Source organism: Salvelinus fontinalis, chromosome 3, assembly GCF_029448725.1.
Source record: "Salvelinus fontinalis isolate EN_2023a chromosome 3, ASM2944872v1, whole genome shotgun sequence".
NCBI lineage: Eukaryota > Metazoa > Chordata > Actinopteri > Salmoniformes > Salmonidae > Salvelinus > Salvelinus fontinalis.
In genome coordinates this window covers 26311641-26323544 of record NC_074667.1, presented here as the reverse complement: position 1 = coordinate 26323544, position 11904 = coordinate 26311641, and the positions used below count along the sequence as shown (strand labels likewise).

The 11904-nt window shown below is 43.4% G+C and overlaps 1 protein-coding gene across 1 annotated transcript in view; it reads left to right on the top strand.

The window, feature by feature from the left end:
• The first annotated feature begins 1 nt into the window (after window position 1).
• LOC129842057 (interferon-induced protein 44-like) overlaps window positions 2-11904 on the top strand; it is a 34620-nt gene continuing 22717 nt past the window's right edge. The window contains exon 1 of the mRNA XM_055910449.1: window positions 2-83. The gene's annotated coding sequence lies outside the window, so the exon portion shown is untranslated. The remainder of the gene's footprint in view (window positions 84-11904) is intronic.

Below are 11904 nucleotides of genomic sequence, written 5' to 3'. Positions count from 1 at the left end.
ACTATATGATACGTCTACAGCTGTAAGGCACTAGTTTTGGGCAGTCTACAGGGATGACCTATGGACTTCTGAGAAGAAAACTGGTGAGTTCTGTAGCTGTAGGGTTAAAGGCCTCAAAATAAATGTTCAACTTTACTAAGGCTGGTATTTTGCTCGGACCCTTAAGTGATCCTAGCATAAATCCTAATTGGATGTTCCGTTGCACATGTGCGTTTATGCTTACGCAAGCACACATGCCAAGGGAAGGAAACCAAGTATCCTGGCAGATTACAACTTGTTCAGAATGAGTCTGACGTAGTCAGGTAATTTTCAGGTCAATGCCTGGAGGTCAGTCAGAATTGGTGTCGAGGGAGTCTGTAGTGGTTTTACTACCAGTCACTGTCTTCCACTATTGTAGTGGCAGTAGGTATGAAGAAATAAACTTCATAGCTACGTTATCCACGGAGGAGCTAACCTCATGACGGAAGTACTGTAAGTATTAGACCAGTCGTACGTGGTGTGATCGTGGTTCCTGACTTCTAATAACTTTTTCTCCTGTACGGAGGATTCTATTTATTAGTGGCGTGTGTAACCATTGGATGAGTGCAATGGAGATTCCCTTCCCCGCGTTGCACTCTGAGTGACTCCTATGTTGCTATTATCGATCGCAATTTAACTTGTGAGGTTACTAATCCTTTTACTGAGTGTTGCTGGGCTGACTGTGGTATTGGTACTGGCACATAGCGAGGACTTCCGGGTTGGAGCGAGTAGTCGCATTTCGCTTCGCTCCACAGGTAGTATTACATTTCATTTCATTACAGTACAACGGTTTGATTTGTTTGATCTTAGAACTTTTTTATTAGCTAGCTACATAGCCGTCTTTGTATCAAAGATAATTGTGTAGTTTAGATTATTATCGAATTATCGAATCTTCTAACGTTGTCAACACTGCTAGCTAGCCAGCTAGCCAACTTCCACCGAAACATTACAACGGAACGATTTGATTAGTGTAGTGTTAGCTAGCTACATAGTTGTCTTTGCTGTCTTTGTATCTAAGATAATTGTGTAGTTTAGAGTAATTATCTAGACAGTTATCGAAGTTACCTAGCCAGCTCCACTTTCAAACAAAGTCAGCTAGCCAGCTATTTTCGTCGTCCTAACGTTGTCAACACTGCTAGCTAGCCAGCTAGCCAACTTCTACCGAAACATTACAACGGAACGATTTGATTAGTGTAGTGTTAGCTAGCTACATAGTTGTCTTTGCTGTCTTTGTATCTAAGATAATTGTGTAGTTTAGAGTAATTATCTAGCCAGTTATCGAGGTTACCTAGCCAGTTATCGAGGCTACCTAGCCAGCAACACTTTCCAACAAAGTCAACAACGCAGCCACTGCTAGCTAGCCTACTTCACCAGCCAGCAGTACTGTATCATTTTAATCATTTTAGTCAATAAGATTTTTGCAACGTAAGCTTAACTTTCTGAACATTCGAGACGTGTAGTCCACTTGTAATTCCAATCTCCTTTGCATTAGCGTAGCCTCTTCTGTAGCCTGTCAACTATGTGTCTGTCTATCCCTGTTCTCTCCTCAGACCATACAAACACTTCACACCGCGTGGCCGCTGCCACTCTAACCTGGTGGTCCCAGCGCGCACGACCCACGTGGAGTTCCAGGTCTCCGGCAGCCTCTGGAACTGCCGATCTGCGGCCAACAAGGCAGAGTTCATCCCAGCCTATGCTTCCCTCCAGTCCCCCGACTTCTTGGCACTGACGGAAACATGGATTACCACAGATAACACTGCTACTCCTACTGCTCTCTCCTCGTCTGCCCACGTGTTCTCGCACACCCCGAGAGCTTCTGGTCAGCGGGGTGGTGGCACTGGGATCCTCATCTCTCCCAAGTGGACATTCTCTCTTTCTCCCCTGACCCATCTGTCTATCGCCTCCTTTGAATTCCATGCTGTCACAGTTACCAGCCCTTTCAAGCTTAACATCCTTATCATTTATCGCCCTCCAGGTTCCCTTGGAGAGTTCATCAATGAGCTTGACGCCTTGATAAGTTCCTTTCCTGAGGATGGCTCACCTCTCACAGTTCTGGGTGACTTTAACCTCCCCACGTCTACCTTTGACTCATTCCTCTCTGCCTCCTTCTTTCCACTCCTCTCCTCTTTTGACCTCACCCTCTCACCTTCCCCCCATACTCACAAGGCAGGCAATACGCTTGACCTCATCTTTACAAGATGCTGTTCTTCCACTAATCTCATTGCAACTCCCCTCCAAGTCTCCGACCACTACCTTGTATCCTTTTCCCTCTCGCTCTCATCTAACACTTCCCACTCTGCCCCTACTCGGATGGTATCGCGCCGTCCCAACCTTCGCTCTCTCTCCCCCGCTACTCTCTCCTCTTCCATCCTATCATCTCTTCCCTCTGCTCAAACCTTCTCCAACCTATCTCCTGATTCTGCCTCCTCAACCCTCCTCTCCTCCCTTTCTGCATCCTTTGACTCTCTATGTCCCCTATCCTCCAGGCCGGCTCGGTCCTCCCCTCCTGCTCCGTGGCTCGACGACTCATTGCGAGCTCACAGAACAGGGCTCCGGACAGCCGAGCGGAAATGGAGGAGAACTCGCCTCCCTGCGGACCTGGCATCCTTTCACTCCCTCGTCTCTACATTTTCCTCTTCTGTCTCTGCTGCTAAAGCCACTTTCTACCACTCTAAATTCCAAGCATCTGCCTCTAACCCTAGGAAGCTCTTTGCCACCTTCTCCTCCCTTCTGAATCCCCCCCCCCCCCCTCCTCCCTCTCTGCGGATGACTTCGTCAACCATTTTGAAAAGAAGGTCGACGACATCCGATCCTCGTTTGCTAAGTCAAACGACACCGCTGGTTCTGCTCACACTTCCGGAGACACCTGAAACCCCACCTCTTTAAGGAATACCTAGGATAGGATAAAGTAATCCTTCTAACCCCCCCCCCCCCCTTAAAAGATTTAGATGCACTATTGTAAAGTGGTTGTTCCACTGGATATCATAAGGTGAATGCACCAATTTGTAAGTCGCTCTGGATAAGAGCGTCTGCTAAATGACTTAAATGTAAATGTAAGTGTACTCAAGGGGTCCAGTCATCCTACCGATTTATTCTGAAATGTTATCCTACAGGAATACATGATTAGAGCATTTTACTAGTTGTCTTGTAGTGACTACTACACATGGCAAGGAATGATTATTGTTGCCATTTGTTTTGGAGGTGGACAAGTCCACTGGACTTCCTTTACGACCAGTGTGGTACACCTCAGTACTATCTTAGACGTGTTCTAAGATAATCCCCGTCTAGGGGCCTGTCTGCTCCTCACTGTTCTCAAAGGGGAGTTTACAACTAGATTTGGTTTATGCTCTGGCGGCCTCGTACGGTGTTGTCCGTAGTCTCGACCCCCCCACCGGCCTCGATAAGGCTCATCATGGGTCTGGGCTACTATTCCCCCCCTTTGTGTCTCGGGACCCCCCCTACCAGCATGTGGTGTTGGTATCCGAGGCGCAAACGAAAGGTTCGGACCCTATGTATGAGTTGTTAGTGGCCGCGTTATTATGAGAATGGCTGTAACCTTTCAACCAAATCTCCTGGTGTTTGTGCTTCAACACCCTCAGTGGCTGTCGAGGTCTGTCAGTCATCACCGCGTCCGCGCGTGGCAACCTCTTCAGTACCTGCGAACTGAGACGAGGATATCGGTCTGTGATATCGCAAAGTGTTTCACCAGTGGGAATCATCGGGTCAGTTGCTGGACTGACGCCATTAGTGTCATTGTAAGGGTTGACAGTCCCCAACAAAGCGGAAGTTGTATCATTGGAAGCAGAGTATACTCTGCGCATCAATGTTTTTCTTGCTGAGACGGCCGCAGTGCTTGCGGAAATGTCTGAAGGGCAAGAGGAGTTAATCTCAACTACCGTATTGCACGACTGCACGGAGGAGGGAAGTTGCTTATTAACAGAGACAGTTGCCTCGAAATCCTGAAAAGAATGGTCAATCAGGTTGGCTGATGGAATGTGTCGAGGTATCGTAATATCTCCTTGGATCGGATTCTGCCCCAAGAGGTTTTTAAACGTCTTTTTCCCAAGGGGTGCTTTTGACAGATATCCCTCGTGACTGACTGCGTTGCAGCTAGCGTTAGGGGAAGACAGTGTGGTCAGTGGAGAAGGCACTGTGGCCTGTGACCATACCTGGTTGGTTTTCCAATCCATCAATGGGAGTAACTGATCCATCAAGTCTGCTCCAATTAGCAGGGGTACAGTTTCGAGGCTGGTAACATACACAGGGTGAATGAGCGAAACGTCCTTGAAGTGTAGTTTCAGCATGACTCTCAATGTGAGAGGCGAGGTAGTCTGAGTGACCCCTCGAAGTGTAGTGTCGCATCGTTCCACTTTTAACCAATGTTTAGTTGGCTTCAAAGCCCTTTTTAGATCATCAAACAATGTTTGAGAGATGAGTGATATTGTCACACCCGAATCAATTAGGGCATGACAAGTTAACTTCTTGCGACTACAGGGGGTGCTGTTTTCTCATTAGCATAATTGCATTACAGATTAAACGGCTTCCTACTAAATTCTTCCTCGTACAATATGCATATTATTACTATTATTGGATAGAAAACACTCTCTAGTTTCTATAAGCGTTGGAATTTTGTCTCTGAGTGGAACAGAACTCATTCTACAGCAATTTCCCTGACATGGAGTCAGATTTCACACATTTTGGCCCCTGATCTGGAGTCAGTTTAAAGGCCACTGTGAACGCTATCAGGATACGGACACTGCTTACGTCTTCCCCTGGATGCCTTTACGTGATGACGATTTGAATGGTATCGATTGCGCAATCACAGCCACTATAAATGAAAAAAACCTGTAGGTAGGAACTCTTTTCCAGCTGCGTCGGGCGCGCGGTGGACACCGACCTGCTCTTTTTCCAAGCATTAGTGTAGCCAGTAATATTTCTCAGGTCATGTTTTTACTCGTTATAGGAGTTAAAAACATCATAAGGTAGTTAATTTAAACCGTTTTATAGCAATTTATATCCGTTTAGTGCGCATTTTGGGACATTTATTTCTGAGACACTTTGAAGCGCCGGGCAGGTTTCCAGTTCATGCCGAACGCAGTTGGCATTTCCACATGGCAAGAGGACAGCTTTCGACCAAAAGACGATTAGACCCAAGAAAGGATTCTTTGCCCAAGATTCTGATGAAAGAACAGCTCAAAGTAGGAACAATTTATTATGATAAATTGTGTTTCTGTCGAAAAATGTTAATGCTTATGACGCCATCTTGTTAGACGTAGCTTCGCTTGGCGCAAACTGTATTGAAAAGTAAGGATAATTTAAAAAATGTAAATCAGCGATTGTATTAAGAATTAAATTGTCTATCAATCGCTGTCCACCCTATATTTTTTAGTCACGTTTATGAGTATTTATGTATACGACTAGATCACTGTCTAATATGGCGCACGACATTGTCTGACCAGCTGGGCAACTTTTGTCATTGTCTAACCATGATTTTGGTGGCTAAATATGCACATTTTCGAACAAACTGTATATGTATGTTGTAATGTGATGTTACAGGAGTGTCATCTGAAGAATTCTGAGAAGGTTAGTGAAAAAATTAATATATTTTGGCGATGTTTACGTTATCGCTCTCTTTGGCTAGAATCAATGCTCTGGTAACGTTTGCATATGTGGTATGCTAATATAACGATTTATTGTGTTTTCGCTGTAAGACACTTAGAAAATCTGAAATATTGTCTGTATTCACAGGATCTGTGTCTTTCGATTAGTGTATGCTGTGTATTTTTACGAAATGTTTGATGATTAGTAATTAGGTAAACACGTTGCTCTATGTATTTATTCTAGTCCATTTGTGACGGTGGGTGCAATTGTAAACTATGATATCTACCTGAAATATGCACATTTTTCTAACAAAACCTATCCTATACCATAAATATGTTATCAGACTGTCATCTGATGAGGTTTTTTCTTGGTTAGTGGCTATCAATATCTTAGTTTAGCCGAATTGGTGATAGCACCTGATGGAGTAAGAAACTGATGGAGTTAGAAAAGTGGTGTCTTTTGCTAACGTGGTTAGCTAATAGATTTACATATTTTGTCTTCCCTGTAAAACATTTTAAAAATCTGAAATGGTGGCTTTATTCACAAGATCTGTATCTTTCATTAGGTGTCTTGGACTTGTGATTTAATGATATTTAGATGCTACTATTTAATTGTGACGCTATGCTAGGCTATGCTACTCAGTGTGGGGGGGGTGGGGGGTGCTCCCGGACCCGGGGTAGATACTCGTGAAAGGTTAAGCAGTCCTCCAGGACTGTTTCAAGGTACGGGCGTTTAGATTCGTGGTAGTGGACATATTCCCCACAAAGTGGAGTGATTGTTCGCAACAACGTGAAGTGTCAATTCTGTTCAAGGTGGAAGCAGATTGACTTTTACGATTTTGAGTGGGCTTGGCTTTAACGAAGCGTTTGACCTTTTTCTTCGCAACCTTTGTATCAGAGTTTATAGACGAAGCCCGTGGGCTTGTTTCTTGGTCAATCGGGCCCTGGATAGGGTCTCGAGTGAAAGCAGGAGGGATTTGAATTTTAACGTCCTTGCTATGGGTGTTAATTCCTGCGGACCTGGAGTCCGGTAATTCCCTGTCTAGTCCTGGTGACTTATCTTTTACCCTTTTCTCAAATGTTTCTCGCTTTAGTTCTTCACGTAGTGGAACTTCTGGAGAACATTGGTCTACGTTTTGATCATCCTTCAACCCTTTGTTACCCTTGTGCTCTGACACTTTGCGTGGGTTGGGTGCAGGAACGTAGTGAACCGGTCGATTGTAGCGGTAGTCGTTTTGATGGCGACGTGCTTTACAGTTATTTCGACCGCGGAGGTTATTGTAATCATGGTTTCGTGGTAGAAACTGTTGTTGTGCGTCATCTCTTAACGCTCCAATACCTGATAATGCACCCTCTGACTGGAGTGAGTGCTCCTGGTCAAACTTCAAAACCGAGTGGTCAGGGCTCTTGGCGTTGCGAGCTTTTGATGCCTCAAAAACTGTGCTTGCAAGCTCTCTGAGTTGTAAGATAGGCAAGCCAATGTGGGCTGCAGTGCCCAAGTAGGTAATGAAGGTGGGATACATGTTCGACAGGAACATTTGTTTAAATGGTAACAGGTCTTCCATGCCTGTTTCAGTGAGTAGGCCAAAGTAAGCTGAACGAAGCCTATGATAGTAAGCTTGTGGGTGTTTATTCCGAGCTTGTTTGACCGTGTTAGCCAGTGAGCTATCGTGTTTGCGAGGTGCAGAACCACTGAATTCTAATTTCAAAGCTGTGGCAAGTTTAGCGTAGTCATTTAGCACGTGTTGCTGTTGTAGGCGAATGAACCTTGTCACGTGTCTATTCGACGTTCGCTTCAACAGGTAAACCCTGTCAGAACCCGTAGCGTTCGGGTAGCCATCCAACGCGTCCTCTATGTCAGCTAGGAACGTCTCAGTATCGTTTGGCTGACCTGGAACGGGGTCAAAGGTGGGGAAATACTTGACGAGTTTGTCAAGGTATTCCGTGTCAAGCGGGCGGAGAGGGTGGGCTTTATCCTGTGGGGAAAGTGGGGCCAAAAGGCCAAGAGGAGAAGCCAAGCTTTGGCTTTGTTGGCCAAGAGGCGCCATATTACTCAGTGCCAAATAGCCAAGCGGAGAAGACTGGGGGACACCTGACGGAGGCAATGTCTGAAACCTATCGTCTTCACTCCTCTGAGTACCGGGCTCCGGTTGCTTGGATGGATAGTCACGCTGTAGAGCGTGACCCCTCTGGACTTCCTCCAGATGGTACCTAAGGGTGGTATTCTGCTGCATTGCAGAGTCCACTTGAGCGCTTAGAGTACTGATTTTGGACACGTGAGTGTCGCACTTGCTCAAACTTATCTGTCATGGTTTGCAAATAGAGGTCTTGAGTACGGAGCGAGAGATTCAGTGATGAGATTTCTTCCGCTTGCTTAGAAATCAAGATTTCCATCTTCATCACCCGAGTTCTCTCATCATTCATTTGTTCAGCGACTTCAATGAGTTCTGCTGATTTGTCATCCAACTTCGTCATTGTGTTCATCAACTGATCGTCTTTGGTCTGCAGAATTTTGAGTAGCGCCGTGTTACTCTGAGTAACGTTCAATAAAACTGCCTGCATGTTATTAAATTGTGCGCCCCTATTTGTAGATAACTCAACAGATTTATCTAGTTTGGAGTGGACTACCTCGTATTTAGTTTTGGCTAATTCGAGTTGTTCCTGGAGACAACGATTTTGTTGAAGAGTTTGTGCTCGTTCATCGTCATAAGTATTTGCAATTACTTTCAATTGTTCAGATTTTACACGCAGTTCCTCGACTAGCAGAATGTTTTCATTTCCTGCTTTTGTCAATAGTTGCTCAGTTCTCTCCACCTGTCCCCTGATGCTAGCCATGACTGGTACGTGCTTCAGCTGTGCACGGTGGTATTGAACCGATGCCACATTTTTATGGCGATACATCAGTGCAAAAGTGGGGAGAACCGTCACAAAGCTTGTGTTTGATGATTGATTTTGGAGAGCGTTCGCAATTTCGGCTGTTTTTTCGCTAATGATATAATTAGGGTTGGTATCGCTGCTGAGGTCAGAGATCAATCCTTTTATGGGTGAAGGTTCACTACTTAGCGGAGGAGTGGTGACCACCTCCTTTGATAGCTTGCACATTATTAGAAAAGTTGAGGAAAAATGTTCCCTAAATTTATTCAAAGTTTGGATTTTGAATTAATTGAAAGCTGCAAAGACAAGTTTAATCTATTTATAGATGTTGACGAACTACCAGTACTGTACCAGTAATGTGGAAGTTGGACGTGAATGAATTTACAAAAGCAAATTGAATTAATTAATCAATGCCAATGATTAATCCTACCTGTGTAGGCTATCTGGGTATTAAACTTTAATTAACATGAGATGTGGCTTCATCTAGGTTAATATGAGAAGTTTAAAAGTGTCTCATTTGATTGGAAGAACATTAAATTATGTTCAACAATTTAACTTATTAAATTGAATGAGACGATAATCCATAAAATCTCTGTTGATTGGATATCATAAGTGTAAACAGTAGACCAAATGTTGGGAACATTCAACACTGTGGCACTTCTCCCTAAGGCCGAAACCACATGGGATTCCCGCTGGGGCGGGGCTTCTGTCAGTACTGGATTACTGAATGGGTTTTGAAAACCCAAATTTTACTGATTAATCAATTTAATGATAAATCAAACCTGTATAGGCAATTTGTGAATTAAACTTTAATTAACATGAGAAGTTGCTTCATCTAGATAAGTTTGGAAAAAGTTTGCAATGTCTTATTTAGAGAACTCAACAATTTGGATATTATTTAAAATATCTATTTCAGAATGTAAATGGCCAGATTTACACTTTTTAGGTCAATTGGATAAGACATTGATATTCGTCTGGATATCATAAGTAATGACTTGAGTGTGACCTGGATAATTCTTCATGAACGAATATACTGGGCACACTTCAGCGGTCACTGACTTTACACGCTGAAATAAAACGGAACTACCCGGTGCGGGACTTCTGTTCCGCGAGGCGGAGGAATTTCAGCGTGGCACCAGATTTTTTTAGTTTTGCTATTTTCCCTGTTAGCTTTAGCACCTCGTGCCAGCTAACCCTCCTATGTGCCTGAAAATGTAGCACTTAGGATTCCCTTGGCAGGGAAAAGGTTTTACTAATAACGTATTATGTTCAAACCCTTTTCGGCGTTTTTTGACAATGTTTTAACCGGAACACGCGGCAAACATGAAGTGCGAGAGAGAGAGATAATATTATCGCTGGTCGAGCTATATCTCCTGAATTTCAATCGGCTGGCTCTTTGTCCTCGCTCGAGAAATTAATAATGACCTGCCCTACCAGCGTATGAAAGGCGCCAGGCAGAAATAGCCCTGCGTTTGGCCAAACGCACAATTTCTCAGATTTCTATAATTAGCTTTCTCAGCCTCATACAAGAAATGTATTCGCTTACGTTATCCACTGACTACGTCAGAGAACAGCGCGGGGCGGGGAATCTCCGCGCACACACACCCAACAATGCTTTTCTATCACTCCAAAAATGTGTATAATAAACGTGGTATATTATGTAATCTGCTTTTCGAATTTTATACAGGCAGAATCAAAATGAAAACCTCATTATATCTTAGACTCCACGCAACGGGGCATCATTATGTCGTGTCTTTGACTATGCCAGATTAATTGCTATGACATGCTATTCTATAAAATAATTTCTCCGTAATTAATATTACCTGATTGAACTAATCATGTAAATATTAATTAACTAGAGAGGGACACCACGAAAGAATATTTATAGAGCTGTTATCTTCCGAATAAACTCTTAAAGATTTAGTAAGATTTTACATCCATAACAGTCACATTAATCGTCATTTTATTCAGTCTCATCTGAAAGTTGTAAATCCTTGATTATCTGCAAGAATCCTGGCTAACAAGTTGAATCAGCAATACAAAATTGGGTTTAATTATTTATTTACTAAATACCTAACTAATCACACAGAATCACACATATACAATTAAATCATAACTTGATCACAAATTACGTCATACAGAAAAACGTCCCTAGCGGGTGGAATAGATATGACAGCTTGTTACACAAAAGGGAAGGGGCTGAGTCCTAGTGAAAGAGCGGGAGACTGGAACATAGGCGAGCTGTGCTATCGTAAATACAGTATCTTATGCATTCTAAATTACCGCCCATTTGAAGAGGAAAATGCAATAAATATTTACTCTGAGCTGCGCTTCAGTAGGTTGGTGGTAGATGGACCGTGTCGCCAACCCGAGTCCTCTGTCCTTTGAAGAATGTCTCTGGTGCCTTACTGGATACGTTGGAGGAACGTTGGTTACTCGGACTGTCCTTCCTAACCTGCGTTTAGCTGTTGCTAACTCAACGGCTAGGAGATATCACTTCTGTAGTGAATACGAGTTCAAAGTTCATACCATTCACAATCAAAGTCCATGCTGATGTTGGCTTAGTTCTGTAGTTATTATCTGAACCATTCTGACACCGAACCGTCATCCTGGTGTGCCCGGAACAGGAAGTTATATTCTTGTCAATGGCTTTTATAGTGGAGGGAGAGGGGTGTGTCTGAAAAGTTTATAACCCATGCCTCTTCACAGGGGCGGGCCACTGTGAGCAGAGGAACACTTATGAAAGTCCAGATCTCTCATTTGGAAGCTAAAATTACATTTCACCTCTTCACAAATAATGTCATATTCAAACATTTGAATTAAACAACAATTCCATGTGAATCCGATACCTCTGACGTTTAGACTTTCCACAGTAGAGTTTATGTCATTCTATCATTGATGAGAATGTGTCAGAGGGCAACCGAACTGACATAATATACCTTAAGTACCACCGCATATGTTCAGTTGGTCGGATTACCAGAATATAGTTCATTTCCCCCCACTTCTGATGTTCCCAGAACCTCTATGTTAAACAAGGGGTTTTCTTATGTCACATCAGTTATAGTAGGGAGAGAGAAAAAGGGGGAAAGAGGTATTTATGACTGTCATAAACCTACCCACAGGCCAACGTCATGACACAGAGAATACTTAACTTTGTCCTTTGATTCTATGCTTCTTTCTCTTTCATTTATTTAATATCTCAATGTTCAAAAGGTCGAACCCAACACTAGGAAATAGTACAATTGAACTCCAGCAGCTGTAAACAGACATGGTGGTAAACCTTTGAGTTTCATGGTGAATAAGGGGCATGGAATCTGATGAGAAGAAGAAGAGGAAGAATACATGGGACTTATAGTGCTTATCAGGGACCCAAAGTCACTTTACAATTGTAGAAACAAAACAAAAAAACAGA